Below are 9114 nucleotides of genomic sequence, written 5' to 3' on the forward strand. Positions count from 1 at the left end.
CCCACCTTTCCCCTCCCTTTTCCTTGCTTCCCTGTGACTAAGTTTTTCTACTTCATTCTTTTTTAAGGAGTGACACAGGTCCAGGGGCACCCTCCCACCCGGACTGGGCCCTCTCACTTCTTTGTGAGGCCTGAAAAATTCCCTGGTGAGGGATTTAAGTGTGGAAGTCAGAAGGTTAGGAAGCAGAAGGGACCAGTTTTATGTATGTGGGACCATGGTTTTGCCAGGTCTGTCGGCACCCCCTCACCCTCTTTCCCCTCCAGTGGTCAAACAGCTTTCTGGATGTCCCCTTCTTATTTTTCCCACCTTACTTGATCTGCTCAACACTTTCCCAGGCCATGCCAGTCCAGAACGAACGGAGTCATGCACAGCATCAGTGATGATGGTTTCCTTGGATTGTGCCTCTAGTGGTTATGGCAGGACACGACACAAAACACACACACACACACACACACACACACACACACACACACACACACACACACACACACACACACACACACACACACACAGTTTCTATCAGTTATTTCTGAACATACCCAGGAATGTCTTCTATGTGGTTATGGCAGGACACACACAACACACACACACACACACACACACAACCAGTTTCTATCAGTTATTTCTGAACATACCCAGGAATGTCTTCTATGTGGTTATGGCAGGACACACACAACACACACACGCACGCACGCACACACACACACACACACACACACAACCAGTTTCTATCAGTTATTTCTGAACATACCCAGGAATGTCTTCTATGTGGTTATGGCAGGACAAGACACAACACACACACACACACACACACACACACACACACACACACACACACACAGTTTCTATCAGTTATTTCTGAACATACCCAGGAATGTCTTCTATGACCCATCTCCTTTACCATGTGCCTGGCCAGGATGCTTCCTCCTACCTGACCTCCTTCCATGAGATTTTCTGTCCTTCACTTCCTGTAAAGCCATGTACATGGGCCATGCCACATCACTTGCTGGTCCCCACCTTGATAACAATAATGTATAGGGCCAGAATACTGTCTGTTCCTAGAGATGGCCCCCCTATTGCTGATAAGTTACTGAAATCCCTAGAATACCAAAGTAACACAAGGTTTAGTACCAACGCAGGGAGAATTTTAAAACTTTCAGAGGAATGCTAAATGAGTATTGTTGGTTTCCCAGTGTCCTATGGTAACACTTGAGGAAAACAGTCCCTCCTCTCTAAACCCTAAGATTTTAAAATACATGAAATACATTATTTATTTTTACCAACATTATATATTTTAAAAAATTGAACCAACTTTTTCTTATCTTTTAGCTATCTCTTCTGGGATGTATCTCCATAATAATACACTTATAACTAGTTCTTGATTTTTCAGTTTGGTCTATTATTCTACTTACTCTTACAAGAAATAGACTATGCAGGGGCACCTGGATGGCTCAGTGGGTTAAGCCTCTGCCTTCGGCTCAGGTCATAATCTCAGGGTCCTGGGATCAAGCCCGGCATTGGGCTCTCTGCTCAGCGGGGAGCCTGCTTCCTCCTCTCTCTCTGCCTGCCTCTCTGCCTATTTGTGATCTCTGTCAAATAAATAAATAAAATCTGAAAAAATAAAAAGAAATAGACTATGCATATATACTTTAATGCCCTCTTGAAACACATATATTATTTCTCTATCCTTCAATGTATCTCTATCACCTTAGGTAAATAACCTCAATATATTATTATGACTGTATGTATTATTCATAGTTGGTTCCATTAGCATAATATTATATTTTGGTTTTTTGACTGAAATTAGCCATTGCCTCTTTTTCCATGCTTTAAGTGGCTGGCACTTAAGTACCTATAATTCATTTATCTAAAACTCTCAATACATTCAAACACATCAGATAGCCTATCAGTTTATTTTTCAAACTGGAGACAACCCTCCAGGAGTCTATCATTATCCTTCATTCTGGATTAGTTGTTCTCTAAGCCTGCTGTACAGTTTTTGTCCTAGGATAATTTATCATTTCTTCTCTTTTCTACTTCTTTTATTCTGAAAGATTTCCATATTCCAAGTCTTCCTTTAAATTTTTACATTTAAATTATCCTGTCTTACATTTACTAGAGTACCTTCTTGTCCACTCTTCCCTCACCCTTTAAATAGCATTCTGTTCCATCGGGGTATGCAATATCTTATTTCTCTGAGAATATTTCTAATGTTGTTATTTCTTGAATTGTCTGTGTTGAGTTTTTCAGTCCTTGTTTCTGTCTTTTGTGTTAGAAACTTTTCTTAAATGTCTGGAGATCCTTGACTATCCATTCATATGTAAGAGTGTGTTTAAGAAGGAGAGCTGATTGGAAGCCCTATGTACATGACAAGGCTTGTAATTAGGACACCCTGCAGTATTTTTCGAAATTCTGGTTGCAAACCCATTAGTGATCTGTGAAATAAATTAGTCAGTTACAACCAACCTTCTTCCCACCTGTCCCAAATGACAGAATAGAATGGAAAATATTATATAACATATAAAGATTATTTTGTGAGGGGTGCCTGGGTGGCTCAGTGGGTTAAGGCCTCTGCCTTCGGCTTGGGTCATGATCCCAGAGTCCTGGGATTGAGCCCCGCATCAGGCTCTCTGCTCAGCGGGGAGCCTGCTTCCTCCTCTCTCTCTGTCTGCCTCTCTGCCTACTTGTGATCTCTGTCAAATGAATAAATAAAATATTTAAAAAAAATTATTTTGTGAAACTTTGGTTTTATGCATGTACACATCATACATGCATATTAAATACTGAGTCAATCCCATAAAGTGGGGATTTGTTATTGTGGGTGTTTTTTCAAAGAGTTTCTAAAATTACCACTTAGTGAGCTCAAGGAGATCTCCAAGTATCAAAATAGGTGAGTTTTTCTCTTGGAAGGAAAGGTAGGTTTCTCTGGAGAAAAATTCCTCCAAACTTCTGCTTGCTAGTCTGGTAGCCAGTGTTCATTCATTCATGTATTTGCTGAATACTTACATGCTAAACACTGTTCTCAGTACTGGGTATACATCAGTATATAAAAAGACAAAACTCCCTACCTTCTTGGAACTAAGATTCTAGAGGGGAAGACAGACAATAAACAAACATGTTAAGTTTACGCAATGGTAAGGTACTGTACTACAGTAACAGAAGGGAAAGCTGCATATATGCATACAGATTTCAATAAAGGGGTAGATATGGTGGGGGTGGTGATTGTTACAATTATTTCATGAATGAAATTGAAAGCAAAGTAATCATCTAAGAGTGAGAATGGGGAAAGAAGTGTTAGAAATTTGAGAAGTAAAGAAGGTATGAAATAACCTAGGACATAGCTCAGCAAACTACAGCTGGGGGCCAAATCCTGTTTTTATATCGCCTGCAAGCTAAGGATAATTTTTATACTTTTAAATGGTTGGGGGAAAAATAAAGATGAATACTATATTGTGACAACATAAAGATTACATAAAATTCAAATTCAACTCATTTACATTTTGCCTATGTACTTTCTGCTAAAATGGCAGAGTAGATTAGTTGTGAAAAAGACTGCATGACATGCAAAGCCTAAAATACTTATTATCTGGCTCTTTACAGAAAAAGTTAGTGGAGTTCTGATCTAGGACAATGGGAAGGGGAATGACTAGGAAGATACAATGTTAGGCAGCAGTAAGGGTCTAAGAGATATGGACATGAATTTAAGGTAAGACCAATCACATTAATTTTCAACAAAGGAGGCAGGAATATGCAATGGGAAAAAGACAATCTCTTCAAATGGTGCTGGAAAGCTGGACAGCTACTTGCAAAAGAATGAAACTAGACCATTTTCTTACACCATACACAAAAATAAAATCGATTAAGGATCTAAATGTGAGACTTAAACCATAAAAATCTTAGAAGAGAGTACAGGCAGTAATTTCTCTGACGTCAGCCATAACATCATTTTTCTAGGCATGTCTCCTGAAGCAAGGGAAACAAAAGCAAAACTAAACTATTGGGACTACATCAAAATAAAAAGCTTCTGCACAGCAAAGGAAACAATTGACAAAACCATAAGACAACCTACCAAATGGGAGAAGATAATTGCAAATAACATATCCAATAAAGGGTTAGTATCCAAAATATATAAAGAACTTATGCAAATCAGCACCAGCAAAAAATCCAATTAAAAATGGGCAGAAGACATGAATAGACATCTCTCCAAAGAAGACATACAGATGGTCAAAAGACACATGAAAAGTTGCTCAACGTCACCCATCATCAATGAAATGCAAATCAAAACCACAATGAGATATCTCCCCGTACCTGTCAGAATTGCTAAAATAACTCAAGAAACAAGTGTCGGCAAAGATGTGGGGAAAAAAAACTCCTGTGCTCTGTTGGTGGGAATGCAAACTGGCACAGCTAATGTGGAAAACAGTATGCAGGTTCCTCAAAAAATTCAAAATAGAACTATCCTATGATCCAGTAATCATACTACTGGGTATTTACTCAAAGAATTCAAAAACAAATTTGAAGGATATATGCATTCCTTTGTTTACTGCAGGATTATTTACCATATCCAAAGTATGGAAGCAGTCCCAGTGTCCCATTGACTGATAAATGGATAAAGATGGAGTATGTACACACACACACACACACACACACACACACACACACACACACACACACAGGAATATTATTCAGTCATAAAAAAAGAACAACACCTTGCCATTTGTGACAACATGGATGGATCTAGAGAGTATAAATGCTAAGCAAAACAAGACACTCAGACAAAAACAAAAGCCATGTGATTTCACTCATGTGGAATTTAATAAACAAAACAAATGAACAAAGGGGAAAACAAGATAGACAAACCAAAAACACACTTTTAACTGTAGAGAACAGATGGTTACCAGAAGGGTGGTAGGAGGGGGCTTGGGTAAAATAGGTGAAGAGGATTTAAGAGCACACTTATCTTGATGAGCATTGAGTAATATATGGAACTGTTAAATCACTATATTGTACACCTGAAACTAATATAACACTGTATGTTAGTTATACTTAAAATAAAAAAGGATAAAATACGTTTAAAAAAATAAAGTGAGACCAATCAGCATGGTTACTGCACAGGTTTAGGCAAAGAACTGGCTTTAACCAATATTGTGGTTTTGTGAAATGACAAAAAGAGAGGGTAAATGGAGTTAAAAGTATATGCAAGTGAATCATTATACTGACTGATCCTGGGATCTAAACTGGTTATGAAGTGAGGAAAGGAACTCAGGAAGGGTATGGACAATGAAAGGTGGTAGTCAAAAGAGTGTTGAAATCAAGTTACTAGGAGAAGGCTGGAAGATAAAACATAGTGGTCAGACAGTGAGATACATCAGCCTGACATTATGGAGGGGTTAGTTTTGGGAACTAAGAAAATCAAAGGTATGACCATGGGAATGAATGCAGGAATGGGAGAGGATAATATCAGTGGAACACTGTTATTCAAGGAATATGTCAGGGTGTTGAAAGGATTATCCACGTACGTAATTTAATCACCAAGAATTAAATCAGGAGTAGTGTTGTGGGGAGTGAAATGAGCCAAGAGCTAATCTTTTTGAGAAATGAGAGTGAATGACCCAGAGATTTTTATGGATGACAGCAATAATGAAGGGAAATAAGTGATACAATTTGATGGCATGAGACTCAAAGCTGGGGAGTTTTAAAGGAATACAAAGGGAGAAATGTCTGGAAACAGTGATAAGGAACAAGAAGAACATCTACTTCCAACTCTTGACCAATAATAGGACTGTGGGAGGAAAAAAAACCACCTGAGAGGGCTGCAGTGAAAGCACTGTCCTAAGAGCAGAGCCAGGGACAGAAGTGCCTGATGCTTCAGAATGCTCAACTTTAAATTCCCATTTTCAGTGAGATGCCTCCTCCCAGCTCCCAGCTGTTCTTGGTGACTGGGAAGAATCCTGGAAAGAGTGAGCCAGTCAGACATGTCTGACCCCTTAACAAAAGTCTTACTGGCAACACCTTATTAAAAATGTGGAATGAAAATACAGTTTCCTCCTGAAACACCACTAAAATGACAGCAAAGCAATATTAAATGATATAAATCAATGAGGACAAAGAACATGGGAGAAAAGATAATAGCACTCAAACACGGTCAACAAAATCTTTGAATCTGGCAGGTAAAAGACAAGCAACAACTGTTGGAGCAGTTCAAAGAAAGCAGAAACCTAATGGGGGGTGGGGCTGAGGGCAAGGGGACAATAATAATAATAAGCAAGCAAATGTATACCACAGAACCCCAGAAAATACTGAGTGAGGAGTCTAATTCAGTTTCTCCAGAGGACAAAAGAATGAACAAATGAATGAGTAAGAGGAGAGGATTTCAGGTCTAATTTACTTTACAGTCTTTCAAGTAATCTTTGTGTTTTTAGCCCTCTACCCTTACCCCTTGCTATTCAGATAATTGATGTCTCCAACTCCTCACTCAGTCTTTTCTGGTTCAGACAGATCTGAATCACAGTGGTGGAATCAACTTAGGCTGATGCTGGGATTCCCGCTTTGGTTTTGTTTCCCTTTAATCATCACTCTTTATATTGCTGTCCTTCCCCTTACTCCTAACTCCTGAGCCTTACTATTTCTTAAATTCTACTCTCCATGGGGCATGCCCAGCTGTTCATACTCTCTAGCTATCCTTCCTCAGAGCTTAGCACTGGCCCCCTTCACACACCCCTGTGGTCCAATTGGTCTTCATGAGACCTGTTCACTTTAATATACTCCCCACGGGTTCGAATCTGTCACAGAGAAACTATTATGAACTCAGACATGTGTGGGAACAGTTTCTGTAGAACTTTCAAAATAGAGTAATTGCTTCTTCATATGATCAGACCCAGCACTGGTCAAATTCTCATGTCCTTACCCATTTTCAAAATAAGTAAGATGGGAATCACTATAGCAGCTCCCCACGTACAAGTCATCCAGTATATCCATGGAGCCCAGCAGTTCATAACAGAATCCCAAGACATTCCACCTTAGTTTGTCACATGATGAAAGCAAAGTTAAATTCCTATTACTTAAGCTCATAATACAAAGATTTCATTTCCCCCTTCCTTTACCCTCCAAGTCTCTCCTCTGGCACAAACACAAGTATGTCCACTAGGTCAGCCATACTCTGTTTTCCCAACCTGTTTCTCCTGTTTCAGGAAACTGGCATGGTTTGAGTAAGTCAACATCAAAGCACGTGATTTCCCTAGAGAGTTAACTTTTCTGTATTAATACAAATTTGGAGGCTACTCTGGCTCTAGTAAAAGCAATGCTAAGGGAGTGCCTGGATGGCTCAGTCGTTAATTGTCTGCCTTTGGCTCAGGTCATAATCCCAGGGTCCTGGGATCAAGACCATCAGGCTCCCTGCTCAACCTTCTCCCTCTCCCACTCCCCTGCTTGTGTTCCCTCTCTCACTGTATCTCTCTCTGTCAAATAAATAAATAAAATCTTAAAAAAAGAAGCTAAAAAAAAAAAGCAACACTAAGATTGAATTACCCTTTCTGATTTTGGTGGCGGTGATTTGCTGGTTAGAGGCACAGGTCTAGGAAAGAGAGTGAAAGGGTGGGCTGAAAAGAAAGAACAAAGTTTGTAGTCATCAGGCTACTTGAACGTTTGGACTGATCACTACTAAAAAAATCAGATAAAGACCCATTTTTCTCCATTTTGGCCAGATATCTGGCAGCCCCAGTCTTCCAGAACATACCACGACCCATGAATAAAAGTATCTTTAAGAAAACAGTTATCACAGTGTCCATATGCTTGACACAATGTGAGAAACAGCTGCCAGTAGGTCACTGGCCAGACAAATAAGACAGTAGCATAGTATAACTCAGGATGCACTAATAATGGAAGGAAGAGGTGGCAGCTGACAGAGGAGTCCAAGCTATAATAAAAACTAGTTTGTCTCTGCTTTCTGATTCCATGAGAACAGTAACCTTCAACCCTTCCAATCTGGGTAAAGAAGATCATAACTCAAGGCCAAATTAATGAGTTTGTTTGTAGTGATGGCAGGGAGTCAATAAGAGACTACATTTGGTTTACAATGCCATTTAATAAAGATGTCCTAGAGAATCAAAGAATTTTGGCATTAGAAATTACTTTGGAGGGACACCTGGGTGGCTCAGTTGGTTAAGCCACTGCCTTCGGCTCAGGTCATGATCTTGGAGTCTTGGGCTGGAGTCCCACATCAGGCTCCCTGCTCGGTGGGGAGCCTGCTTCTATCTCTGCCTCTGCCTGCCATTCTGCCTGCTTGTGCTCTCTCTCTCTCTGACAAATAAATAAATAAAATCTTTAAAAAAAAAAGAAAGGAAGAAATTATTTTGGATGCTGTGAAATGTGTAAGCCTGATGATTCACAGACCTGTACCTTGGGGGCAAATAATATATGTTAATAAAAAATTTAAAAAATAGAATTATGCATTATTGAAAAGCCTTAAAAAAAAGAAATTACTTTTGGGGTCTCTTTATTCCACCTTCTATCCAATGCCAAAATCTTTCACAATATTGTTAGGAAATGATCATCCCACCTTTCACTTTCAGTGAAAGAAAATTTAGAGATAATTCATTTAATTCATTTTGCTAAATAGTTGTACCTTGATACCACTCTGAGCCTTAGCTTTTCCTTCTGCAAAACTATGAACAATACTACCTTCTTTGCAGGTATTCTCATAGGCCCTGGTTTACAATAGATGCTTCCCTCCAATTGAGCTAGGATATGTATGCCTCTCTGCAACCTCCACCTACTGGAAATGCTCACCTTCTGGTGCCAGAAAGAACATTTTCCATGACAGCTCTGAAGACAAGAATCATGTTATCATTGTCCTTTCCTAGATGCTCCACAAATTGCATACATGTCTCTATCTTACAAATGACAACTACATACAGAGTCCTTAATACTTTTTTTAATACCACACAAGCTTTATTTGTACAATCTGTAAGATTTCTAAATCTGTCAGACCTTAATACTTTTATACTCCTTAACTAAACACCAACATCTTCGTCACATAAACTTTTGTTAATCCAAGCTCTCCCCCACTGTATAAAAGCAATAGATTTTTAAAAAATGAAAGTTAGGGGGTGGGGG

This window comes from Lutra lutra, chromosome 10, assembly GCF_902655055.1.
Source record: "Lutra lutra chromosome 10, mLutLut1.2, whole genome shotgun sequence".
NCBI lineage: Eukaryota > Metazoa > Chordata > Mammalia > Carnivora > Mustelidae > Lutra > Lutra lutra.